The 13,908-nt window shown below is 42.3% G+C and overlaps 1 protein-coding gene across 11 annotated transcripts in view; it reads right to left on the reverse strand.

Moving 5' to 3' along the window:
- kcnma1a (potassium large conductance calcium-activated channel, subfamily M, alpha member 1a) overlaps positions 1 to 13,908 on the reverse strand; it is a 121,039-nt gene that overhangs the window by 66,722 nt on the left and 40,409 nt on the right. The gene's annotated exons all lie outside the window — the stretch shown is intronic.

Consider the following 13,908-nt stretch of genomic DNA (forward strand, 5'->3'; position numbering starts at 1 on the left):
TGTCACCATCATCGCCACGGTCTTCAAAATCATCATCTTCACAACAGCTGACCGATGTAGCGATGCATAATAGTTCCTCCCCAGGGATCCTTTCTCCCATTCAGCCACCTCACAATAGAAGCCCACTGTCCCTGCTGATTGTACCATTCATTATTGATGATGGGAGCTTGATTACTTCATGTGAAGGTCCTTTGTATTGATCCCATGCATTGTGACTGAGGTATTAAGTAAACACCCCCATCGCATTGCATTTTTAATAGTTTGCCGCTTGAACAGAGTAGCGATGGCAATCCTGGCCTCAGACCTGACCAGGAAAGGAATAACCTTACAAGCCGAAGACATCAATGATGCTACACACAATGGAGACGAGAGGAAACCTCAAGATGAATGTCTACGATAACATCAGGCTATTCAAACGATTGCTGATCCAGATACTGGCCTTTTATGTGAGACGGCTATAGTACTCTGATAGTATCCTGAATGTTAAAGGAGGTTTTAGCTTATTTTTACAGGTCTGAAGCAGCACTACTATGAAAAGAACATTTGTTGAAGCTGTGTGTTGCTTTGCAGAAGGTCCTTCAATAAGAAGAAAGTTACTTATAATATTGGTAATGTGAATATAACCATTAAGAAATTTAACATTTAGCAACATGAGCACTGATTCAAGCCACCACCCTGCAGAGATGTATGTGAAAATCCACTTTTCCTATTCACTCAAAATGGAAACTAACCAGGCTTTATCCCACCACCACCCATAGCTCACAAATATCATGGCTACATTATCTACAAAAATAGGTGAGCCTATCCAGACCTACATACTCTTTAGTCCCCTCATCCTTACTTGCTTAATGCCTCCAAGCTACATTAGAAGCTACACCAACCACAATGTTCGTTGTGGTTAACACACAGCAAATAATGTATATTAGAAGAAAAAAAAAAACAGCATCTCTGTTCTGCTCCAACTATTTTGATGCTTGGCTGCATGCACATAGACACTTCCTTTGAGCTGTTTAGTGCTACAGCTGTAGGGGTTAAAAACATGGATCAGAGAAAGGGGCAGAGTAGTATGACTGAGCAGCGGCTACTTGCTGAAAAGCTGAACAATGAACATCCAGAAATGAGCTGAAGAGATAAGAGGCGTCATCATCTTAAACTGACCCAGTTATTCAACTGTAACACTCAGTCCAACCCTTACACCCCCATCTACTCACCCTTTTCTTCCCTTTCTCTCTTTCTCCACACAATATCTGGGCTAGCTGTCGACCTCATGCCCACAACTTTACCAAGGTCAATTACCCGAGCAACCGCCACTGCAAATCACGACCGACATGATAAACACTTGGGAGAAACTGACAGGAATGGTAATGGCAGAGGGGCATTCCCTGTGCCACCAAAAAAGAGAGATTACATTAAAAAAAGGTGTAAAGTTGTAATATATACATAAAGCTGTGGCTGTCACATCTGCAGTAAATCATTTTATAAGGTTGCTTATGTGCACATTTCGTGATTCACACATAATGAGATGAGTCAGATTTGCTGCCAACTGGAAAATGTCGGCATCGTGTCAGGGGACGACCACATTCGGACATGATGTCTAAGTTTTCTCTTTAATAGCCGTGTAGGTTTTCATTGGTGTATCCCTTTCTATATTTAAAGTGCTAAGCTAATTCTGTCAGATGTTTTCCATGCTGCACTTTAGCTGGCATACTGGAAGACTAGAAGTGTAAACAGGCCAGCGACAAATTGTGTGTATATGTCTTGTGTGAGGATGTGTGTGTGTGTGTGAGTGTGTGTGTGTGTATGTATGTGAGGGTTTCAAGTTGCAGCACTGTGAGCTGGCTAAAGGTGGCACCTCTCACATGACAGCATAAACACATAATAACACTAACTTACGCATATAAACACACGTGTGATTCCGACGCTCTCAGTTCATCTGGCAGTCAGAAGAATTTCAAGAGCTCATCACGGCTTGTCTGTGGAAGTGTTCTAAAACTGAGCCAAAATTTCACACACGACTTCTTTCTCCAACAGGGATCCTGTCTAATGACTTCCTCTGTCCTTTAAATGCACCGTGTGACAAGGAGTCAGCAAGAGTCTCACAGACAGGTGATCGCTTCACATTGAGGCCAACCACCCAGGTCAACAGAGCGATGACACAATGTCCCCCGTCTTGTATTTCTAAAAATGGAGGACAGTTCCACATTTCACTGTGTCGAGTCTAGAGGGAGCTTGGTACAGGTCTACACAGACTCTTCCATTTTAATGAAAGTAACACAACAAAGAGACAGAGATAGACAGGTGACAGCCTCAAAGACCCACTAATGCTGTGTAAACAGGGTTACATCCACGGCTAGCACATTATTGTCTTTTCACACTGTGAATGTGAATAGCATTTGCAAAAGTGCATATCTTTTACAGTACAATTTAATATTATGCATACATTTATTAAATTTAAGGTGTTTTCCAATATGGCATTAAAAGAAATAAATCAAAGGAACAATAACAGCAGTATAAATGAGCTAATGACTACATTACTGTCGCAATAAAAACACTTGCCTCAGAGAGGACCTACGGCTTTTAATGAGGAGTTAAAATGTCAGGAATGTAAAGAAGGGCAACACCATTTGGTATCCAAGTAAAAGAATCTTAAAAAGTCTGTTAGATGTTTGGTACAAGCCAGTAAAGAAAGCATCCCAGCAATCCAACCTTTCATTAATGAATGCATGAGTCAATCTCTCACTAGCTTGTTAAGAGCAGACTAACAATCTCTGTTCAAATAAGAAATCTCCCTTTTTCCACTTTATTATTCATCTAAACAAGCCTCAGGTTTAAAATCAATTCATCTGTGCCTCCAGATCGTCGGATAAAATTGGCAGTTTTAATTTGATTCTATTTTAGTTCATTTTTAAAATAAAAGGGAAAAAATGTACTTCTGCAAAAAATTAATAACAGCCTGAAGGCTAATGAGGCAGACTTGATGTGCTGATTTGTACACTGTTGTTACAGAAGCTTAGAGGTCAACATGAAAGAGAGGAAAACAAATATAATTGCCAGTGCAGCACAGAAATAAGAACCTGAATATTTGCGTCTCCTTTCCTGCCAGACTGTGGCACAAATACTTTCTAAGAATCCCGATGGGTTCCCCAAGATTACACGAGTGGGAATCCTCGGTGGGAAGTCAAGAATGCCCGTCAGTACTGTGTGGCATCAGGATCAGCGTGTTCATTAATCCTTCCTGGCTCGCTGGGTTAGCCAGAAAGAGGAGATCCAAAATGTCTGATTGATGCCTCAGCCAGAAAGGATTTCAGAGGTCCACAGCCAAGGAAAGCTCGGGCCAAAGCAGTGCACTGTCTCTGCTTTAATCTCCAAATATATACATCTGTTTATAAAGCAGCAGGCTCCAACCAAACCAGAGCTGCACTCATTCATGTTCTACACAGATTTTCTTAGAACAATTGGCATGTCAGCGAAACAGGAAACAGATGCAAACTCACTATCTCTCCCTCCATAATCAACCTGTCACAGTGTTTGCACTGTGGAGCAAATATTTGCATCCATTTCCAGTGTTTGCTCTCATAACATATACTCCTACTTTATCAATCATGAGACTGCATGGGTTAAACCACACAATGAAACAGAATCACATGATGGTGCATAAAGGGAGGGTGTGAGCCTCTCGCTGGGGAATGTCAACAAATGAAGCCTCCATTAAACTTTGATGCTGCACATTCATACATCAGCACACATCGCCATCACCCCTTTTGCCTTGGCCTTGAATGGCAAGGAGGTGGGGGCGGAGGGCTCCAGACAGCTCCGCAGGTGTAGGCATGATCTGACATTCTGTCAGAAAAACACACTATATATTCCAGTCACACACTGCGTAACTCAACCTGGAATACTGATTCCTACCACACGAACACCAATTTATTCCTGTGGTCCTCAAGAGCAACAAAACATCCACAGCTGTGTGAAGACAAAGCTAATTGTTATTAACAGACCTGTCAGGCCCTGATAATGAGATGTATTTTAGAGCTGTGATTTTGAGGCAACCTTGACCGAAGACAATCCAATCCTGAGCTATCAAAGTACTGGAAAGTTCACTTCAGACTGTCTGATGCTGAGTGTGCTGACAGCTCACCTCTGAACAGACTTTCCAATGACACAAATGACACCTTCATTACAACAACAGTCTCTTAATGGGAAGTGCAATCGAAACTGTTTTAAGGAGTTACATTTTTACGTTTTGGTAAGTAATCTAATACCCAATAAAAGGCCAAAAGCCTAGAGACCAATAAGTTACACACACATTTAGGTGAAAAGGAATAAGAATATTATTCTTTGATGAAATGTCTGCAGACTCAGTCAGACAGACAGCAATCAATGCTTGATACATCTTACTTGCCTATTTTTTTTTTTTTTAGAAAATATTGTAACAATGATTTTATATCAGATCTGAAGGGTTAGAGCGGAGACGTCTCCTATCTATGTGTTCCTATCTTCTCCTGCCTGACAGTCACACAGCCAGCTCCTTTTGTGTTACTGCCCAAGGTCAAATTCCTCTGGGGTCTGAACCACAAGAACAGGGGGACCCAAACCTGTCCTTCAAGATTCATCTTTATTATTTATCCACAAAGGAGCCATGCCTTTCAGACATACGAAGCTACAAACTCAAAGGATGTGATGAGTTCCTATTTTTCAGATCCTCATTAACAACCACGGGCTGAGAACAAGAAACTACCTTATGTGTGGTGCAAGACTAGAAAACCTGACAGACAACACACTAATTAGTGAAAATTACAGGTTTTTTTCTGCCAATTCTGTTGTTGACACCGTGACTAAAAATCGCTCTGCACATTGGAGTAGCCATGTCACACTCCCCTCATGTCCCTGCACTGTAACAGCCTCTCTTCCCCTCTCTTTCTCTTGCCAGGCGTGACGTAGCAGCAGCTGGCACCAAAATGAAGTTCCGTCAAGACAAGACTCAGAACCGATTGTGATGATGTGTTGATGGAAACTGTTCTGGAACACAGCACACTACAAATGGCCACAATCCTATTAGCAGATCTAAACACGTGGAAAGGCAATGAGTCTGTGTACAACAACCATTTTCAGTTATTTCAATCAGATGCTGCAAAACTGGAAAGGTGACACTACTGGGACTGTGCCTGATTCTGATGCATGAAAATACAAACGTGGTGTGAAATGTAACACTTCCAGAGCGCTGACTCCGTATAAAATGAACTTTGGCAACATTAACTGGACAGGTGCAAACCGACAAGTCACAACAAGCAGAGCTGGATTATTGTGGCTAATGTGTTCTTGGCATGTTTCGTTCTTATATTCATCAAAAGCAATTATAAAAGCCCAAATGTTAGTTTACAAAAATAACCAAGAAAATGTGAAAACAACATTTAGAAAAATACATACCATAAATACACAAATTAAATTAAATTAAATTAATTAATTAATCAATGTCCTATTTAATGATCAATTATCATTTTTTGATTAATTATCTGGTTTTATTATTTCTATATTTAGCTTCACTCTTACTGTAGTTGGGTAAACATTTAAAGAGGGACAAACAGAGATTTCAGGGTACAGTCTAAAGGTCATAGCTATAAGTGTGGGTATTATTATGAAAACAAAAACTGACAGTCTCACTCAGCCTTCTGAGATCCTGCTGGGTTTTATTTCTTATATAACTTCAGGAAATGACTGTAAATAAAATGGCAGGCCCTGACAATATTTTTTTTATTTCTATCTCTGAAGAGATATGTATTCTCATAAATCAAAATACAATGACTGCTGCTACACCCTGGGAATTGGCTCTGTTTAACCTCGATGGCCTTTACGAGATAGATGCCTATGTACTGCCGTGCCTAGGCAACAGAAACGTTGACTGACGGGGGGGGGGGGGGGGGGGTCGTTATGAGGGAAAGCCTCTCAGGTCTGACAGGATGACAGCTCCTAAAATGAGCATCTGTCAGTGGGAGATGAAGAGGGGGCCTGTGGGGATCTGTTGCACAGAACAACCTGTCGAAAAAATCTTCTCTAAAAGCTTCTATGAGGCATCATTAATTCATAAAAAGATGTTTTTAGGTTCTTCTGCACTGAGAGAGATCTGTAACTGCCAAATTAAACCAGCATAACAGAGATTAACCTATGTAAGATGTGCAGCATACTTTAGGAAAACACTCTCTGCACTGTCTCTGCAGCATCCTGTGTCTGGCAGCTGCTTTTCAAAGAGTGTGACCATGACCTTGAATGTACACAGAGACTAGCAGAAGGACAAAAAAAGAAAAGAGGAAGAGGAGGGGCAGAGGGAGGAGATAAAACCATGGAGGTGATGATGCCAGGAGATGGGATGATGAGAGAATATTAGAGAGAGCCTCATACCTCCCTGTGAGACAGGAGAAGCATTAAGGTGGCAGAAAATGGCTTGTGGAGGAGACAGAATGAGAGCGAGAGCGCGCCAGAGAGACAGAGAGAGAGACAGAGAGCAGCTGAAGAGAAAGAAGGGTGGAGAATATTAGAGCATGTCCTCTAAGGCACAGCAAGAGCTTAAATGCCACAGCGTGTATGCGTCTGCGCACGTGTCTCCTCCTCTTTCTGTGTTAGTGCATGTATATCATGTGTGCACGTCTTCAGACCCTGCCGTGTGTGTTCAACCTTTGTGTGTGTGTGTGTGTGCGCGTTTTTATCCGTGAGACAGAAGGGTAGACCCCTGCTGGGAATATGCCAGCATGGAGAAGATGAAAGAACGCATGTGACCAGCCTGCAAAGAGCCACTGACAGCGTTAGAGGGGAAAATTCTTTAACGCAACCATCACATCCAATCTCCATCCCACTTCCAGCACATAAGTTTTTAAATGGTTCTTTTGGAAAGCTGCAGCATAACTGCAGATATAAAAATGGGACTTTATAGAATACTGCTGTCACTGCACTAAGTTACCATAATGTCCATTATGCATATGTATGGTAGCCAGAGGGAAACATCGTTTTGTGAGAAATGTGACTGTTCAGCTAGTTAGTTACATATTAAAGAACCAACGAGGGAGTTCAGTGGTCACATAACACAGCAGACGCATTCTCTGTGTGTTTTTGTGATGCTGGATATCCCAGATCTCCAAACCTGTCCTCATGTTTTGGGGAATCACAGAGACTTAGCTCAACAAGTGAGCTAATTGTAGAAAGATCTACAACCAATCAGAGCCCTTTACTGTTAAAAAAATGAATAAACACAACTCCAACCAATCAATCTGATAAATAACTGTTAGGTTCCACATTTCCCATCAACCCGTGCAGCTGTTTTCATATAAGGTATAATAAGCCTTTAAAAACAAGCCAGCTTAAACGGCCTGCTGAAGTCATTAAAATTAATACAAATGCATTTGCTTTATGTGTGAATGAGTATTTCATTGAGGATTTTTTTTAGCACCATAGCAACATGTAGAGCATGTATTTTTGAAGCACTTCCCATTGTAGTAACACCTTCAAAAACAATTACTTTGGAGGTGTTACTTTATTTTGTCAAATCAGCGACACTGTCACATATTACTGAATCACTACAATAATAACATTCCCCATGGCTTGAAGATTTTGTAATTGGTCACTCCACAGACAGGGGGTCTGAAAAAAACACCACCACACAGCTGAGTGGGCTCAAGCAGAAGTGACAGCAGTAATAGATTTATGTCTAGAATGAGAAACACTAAAATAGATTTCACCAACAGGGCCAACAACAGACCACAGAGCTCTGACTGACAGGTCAACTGACCTGGGGTGGACGTTCGAGTCCTGGAGTATTGATGATGAGTCTTATTGAATGAAATGTGATAAGATTATTTTGGAAGAATGTTTTTTTCAGTACAAGTTTATTGCCTTTCAAAACATATACCAACTATTCAGAAAAACATATTCTTGTTTGTAATCTGATAAAAATCGCCTTTCTTTCCCTGCCTCTCATTAAGCTTCAGAAAAATAGAAAATACTTGATCTCCCTGCAAGACCTCTCCACAGACCTCTGCCATGCAGGGAAATCCATTCAAGCTGACAACATGACTCTTAAGTGGAGCTGTTCCTTTCCCGTGTTTGTTCACAAACTCTAACCCCAGAGTGAAACACAAATCTGAGGGGAATTTTCCTGGATTTGTGCAAAGCAGCAGAAAAAAGCACTGTGACATGTCACCACTATTGATTCCTGCCTCCACAGCTGTGGCTGCACATATACGTTTCTACACTCAACACATCTATGTTTGTCTTAACGGTTTCATAAGCAGAACACGTTAAATGATTATGATGGATGTGGTTGCGTTGATTTTTAACCTCAGTGTTGTTAGGATTGTAATTGTGCCATGCATCAAACTATAACTGTGATGATTCCCACAGTAAAATGAGAAGATTGCTGTGTGAATACTAAAACTCTCCTATGTGGTCTGCAGGTCATAATGCATTCAGGTCACTACCACACAGTCCTATTATGTACCTTAGATCACAGCATACATCACCCCTGTCAGAATTAATAATATCAAAACTTTATCACAGAAATGGCTTTTATTACAATGCATACAGAGCAATTACTCTGTCTGATGCATACTGCAGGATTCAGCAGAACCTTTCATCCTTTTCCAAAAAATGTCATACTGCATTTGGCTGCCAGGGAGAACAGCCCTAGCCCTGCCAAATATGGAATTTAAATTTCTGATTTTCCTTTCCAATAAATAGATCAGCTACAATTTGCATGGCAAAACAATATAGCTGTGCCTCGTGCTGTTTGCTCTTTAAAACTACCCTTCTCTGACACCAACACTTCCCCCTCTGGCTGGCACACAGGGTTCCATCTCGGAGGATACGCAGCGGTGACATGATCTTTATCTAATTAAATCAAGGTTTCCTTTAATTTCCTGAAGGTTAATGAGAAGTTTATCATCCGCGTCAAAGCCCACTGTCTCTCACTAACAACGAAGTGGGTTCTGATAAGGTAGAACGCTCGCTCGCAGCAAGGAGAGACAGATCAACGAGGAGAAGGAGAAGCTGCTTTCACTGCTTGTTGGCAGCCTGTGTATACAGCGTATCCTGCCTCTGTTTGCTTTCTGCCACATCAGATTGAGCACCACGTACAACTGTCCAACTCCGTCAGCGAGGTGGGCGGATGCCTGAAACCTGTCACGGATGACCTTAACACATCTTTGCTACCTTCACCCATCAGCAGGAGGGATAAACGTGTCACCGTAAGCGCTTTGGAAGCTGCTAAACAAACCCTTAGTCTACTGGAAGGAGCTTAACACTCTCATATAATATTAAAAACAAAGCCAACATATTTTATATTCAATTTCAGTAGTGGGCCCTCAGTGTGCTTTTGTGGTTATGAGATATGGCAGGAGGAGGAGAACAGAAGGGTAATTTGCTGATGGTTTCTGTTCTTCTTCCTTTTGGGGAATTTAATATTAATTCCACTTTAGTCGTACAGCTTTTCATTCAGCACATAGATAAGTATAGGTTTCCTAAGCAAAAAGCTAATCCTCTAAAAAAATCCAGTTCAGCCTCAGTTTCAGTATCACAGTTTATTTAAAACACATTTTTACATCTACTTTCCAACGAGCTTTGCAAGAAACAGATAAATCATTATTTCATCTGTACACCTTTTGTGTGGAACTCATTAAGAAGACATTAAACCAAACTCCTCAGTGTCCACCTTTCCTCTCTTTGTCTGCTGGCTTGATAAATTGTTGACCATCACTGACATCCATATCAATATTCAATAACTAACACTCTTTTAAGTGAGAAGTTCAAACTGCCTGCTGCCTGAAGAGCTGACGGTTTCACACTCCTGAGATTGAAGATTTTACAGGTTTAATATCAGACAGAGGCTTTTTAAAATCCACCTCCTTTAACAAAGCCGAGACTTTAGCATGAGCTGCTATATACACTTAAATCTCTAGCACCGGCATATATACATTCCTAACTATGAATGGGGTTTGGGGGTAGAGATTTAGACCCGATTTATGTGAGCAGCACCCTGTTTTATTTATTCTTTATGCTTTAAACATGAAGTGGGGCACAGAGACCGAGAAAAGGCTGCATTATGTTATTAAGGCAGCTGGTTGAACTCATTCAGACTTTGTATAGTTAAAGTAGTCTCCAGCCTTCTGGCAGTCAGGGTAACTACATGAAAATGGTTAGTACTTATGTAGCTATAACATTTATCTAAATAATGGATTATTTTCTTTGCATTTTTGTCCCCTGGATGCTGAATTTCTTCCTAACCAGATTCCATTCTTTAGCTTTGAGAGTGTCACCACAGATGCCAGATTTAAAACTCCACTGCTCAAGTCACACATGTGTTGCTAGGCTTAACTGGAACTAGGTGAATTTCTGTGAAAAAGTCCTGAATGCATCATGTTCTTGTTGATTCTTTTAATGATAAATGAGTTGAATTTTGGGTGCACTACCCCTTTAAGGTCTTTGAAAAAGTGGATGCGAAGAACTGAAGCAACCAGGGGTGGTGGAGAAAGACTGTGAGAAAGAGAAACAAAGACAGAGAGACAGACAGAGGGCATAAAGCTCATTCCTGTGAGTAAGAGATGTGAGATGTTGCCACGGCGATATGCCACTTGTGGGAATAACTGTGAATGCAATGCACCAAAGGATCGCATACAGCAGCAGAAAAGTAATAATATGGGATCAAAAAACCAACACATCACTCAGTCTTCAGGGGCTGGCATGGTCTGGCCTTTTAGCTGCTTTGAGTTTACTTCATCTAAGCAGCAACATGTTGGAGCTGTCCCAGGCTTTATGAATTTATGAATAATATTCTTAGAGCAGGTTCAAACGTTAAGGAGAGGAGAGGAGAGGAGAGGAGAGGAGAGGAGAGGAGAGGAGAGGAGAGGAGAGGAGAGGAGAGGAGAGTTGTACTGCCTCAAGCCCTTCTTTGATGCACTGAGGCTTTGAAGTCAATACTGATGCAATTTAGGCCTTGAGGCAGAGACAGACCTACAAAACCATTTAATTAGCACCTTGCCATTCCTCCTAATAGGAGAGAGAGCCTCGGTAACAATGCCAAAAAAATTCAACATTTCTCTGATTGCTTTGCATGTTAGAACATTAGCCTGGCAAAGCCTAAAAGAAATGTCTGGAAACACTTGGCTATAAAAAAAAACAGAATTAAAAGCGTAAAATGCTCTACACCAGTATTAACTATGTAAATATTGAAATCTTCTGTCCCCTTTCCTTCATATCTCACTTTCACCTGCCCTGTCATACAAGAATCTCTCTCCTGCCCTCCATTCTTTCCTCTTACATCACCTGTGATCGCCCCCTATAATGATCTAATGGAAACTGTGAGCAGTAACTGCTGGAGGTGAAGTGTTTTAGGGACACTGCATGGCCGTCCTATCCCAGGAAACAGAATCCCAGTGGGGGTAAACGGATCTGAAACCTGGCTTAGCAGATGGTCCCCACTGAGCTGACTCCTCTGATAAGCAATTAGAAGCGCAAACATGACACGAATGACAACAGCATATTCAGAACGAACCTGAGACCATGTCTATGACCCGGGTGTCATGGGACGGTCAAAAAAATGAAACATGTAATACAGCGATGGGGAGCTGGCAGTGAGCCACTCACCTTGAGAGGCTCTGCACTGCACAGTAAGGAGGTGTGTTCCCATCCAAAGAAAACATTATGTGACAGTTGCTTTTTATTGCCTCTGAGGTCAGTTTTAGGAGGTGTACAACCATAGCATCTATCTTCCACCACCGATGCTGCTGCAATAATAACCTGTCCACCCTATAAAGCAGAGGTTGGGATGCAGTCAGCCCCATCTCCAGCTATCCTTTCACTCCTACACTATCTCTGTGTGTGTGTGACTCACACCTGCTGATGTATAGATGATGAGACAGGCTGAGAAGAGGAGGCAGTTGCTGCTTCACAGAGCAATTGGCATGCAGCATATAAAGCCTGCTCTAAGAAATATGTTGAATGTTAATAACGTGATACTTTATCAGTCCCCACAGGGAAATTCTCTCTAAGCCTAAGCCCACCCTAGAGATTCAGGAGCACAAAGTGACTTAGACCAGACACTGATTCATCTCTGGATTGAGCCAGAAGTTCATCACAATTTAGCATCTACTGTGCACTGAGGTATGCAGTGTGCTGCAGGTAACTAGCTAACAGGTTGTCTAGCACATCACATTAGCAATATGACATTAGCAGTGGATGTTGGTCGTAATGTTTGGAGATTAAGAGGAGATTGGCACAATTTTGGTGTGGCCTAAAGTCAGTGTCTATGTATGTGCAGTTGACTACCTGTCAGAGCATTTTCAAACACATAAACAGGTAAATCAGCAAAGCTGTTTACAGTATACGGATCTACTCAAAGTCTGTACATGTGTTCATAACCTTATCTTAAGGTTTGGATCTCTTATTCCAATTTATAAAATACATTCTTGGGATCCTCTTTTGTCTCTTTAACCCATGACTAGATTCAGAAAAACGATATGGTGTATGATACATACCCCATCTGTAATGATCTTATCTCTCTTAAGTCCTGTCCTCTACTGAAGATTTTACATGCCCTTATTCACACTGCCATGGGAGGGTGCACACATAAACATTGGCCATATTGATCCCATCAAAAATGTAACCACTGCTGCCAGTTATCTCATAGGAGTTGAGATGCACCTTTAAGACGTGACGTTTAAAGTGGTTGAATCAATGTGATGCAAAAAGTTCTGGTCATTAGATCTGCGTCATCCTGGAGGAACTGAGTCACTCCGCACCCTTACACAAGACTATACCAGGCAGCCATGACAAAAATAAAGACAGAGAAAGCGCTGTCCCGGAGGTGACTGGGTTGCTCCGAATGACAAACATGTAAATGTCTGCATCCTCTCTGACTGCCCGTTTAGGTCTTTATCTGTCTGCACACAACTTCATGCCTGTCCGTTTGCCTTCCCTACTGTCTGTCTGTCCTGCACTCAAATGTGCTCATGGCTTTGTCATCTCTGACTAATCAGTCACTACTCAGCCTGTACGTTTCAGCAGAGCATTAATAATCATATTGTAAAAAGTAAACACACTGGGATGTGTTTAAGCAGGCTGCAACCCACAACAACTGCACTGACCTCCAGGAGTACTCAGAGACTGTCACTGCTTACATCACCAAATGCATTGATGATGTAACTGAAACCAGGACTGTCAGCATTCGAGCCAGTCAGAAACCATGGCTGACAGGGGAGGTCTACAGGCTGCTGAGGGCCAGGAACGCTGCCTTCAGAAGAGGCGACGACACCAGCCTAAAGTTAGCCAGAGCCGACCTGTCCCGTGGCATCAGGAAGGCGAAGAGACAGTACTCCAGGAGGGTTGCCCACCACTTCAGCGACAGCAGGGACACCCGGAGCCTGTGGCGGGGGATACAGACCATCACAGACTACAAGCCCCCACCACAGACCTGTGACAGCGACACCTCTCTGCTGAACCAGCTGAATGACTTCTTCGGACGCTTTGAAGCACTCAACAGCACTCCTGCACAAAAGATCACATCCTCTCCCACTGACCAGGTATTTTCCCTGTCCCGAGCCAGCGTGAAGACATCTCTCAGCCAGATCAACGCACGCAAAGCTCCCGGTCCTGACAACATACCTGGCCGTGTGCTCAGAGACTGTGCTGAGGAGCTCGCTGAGGTGTTTACAGACATCTTCAACATCTCACTGAGCCAGGCTGTTGTCCCCACCTGCTTCAAAGCCACCACGATCATCCCTGTGCCGAAGAAGTCCACCCCCGCCTGCTTCAATGACTACCGTCCAGTAGCACTCACACCCATCATCATGAAGTGCTTTGAACGGTTAGTCATGAAACACATCAAGACGGCCCTTCCTCCCTCTCTGGACCCCTTCCAGTTTGCATATC

Source organism: Parambassis ranga, chromosome 15 (assembly GCF_900634625.1).
Source record: "Parambassis ranga chromosome 15, fParRan2.1, whole genome shotgun sequence".
In the NCBI taxonomy this organism is placed as follows: domain Eukaryota; kingdom Metazoa; phylum Chordata; class Actinopteri; family Ambassidae; genus Parambassis; species Parambassis ranga.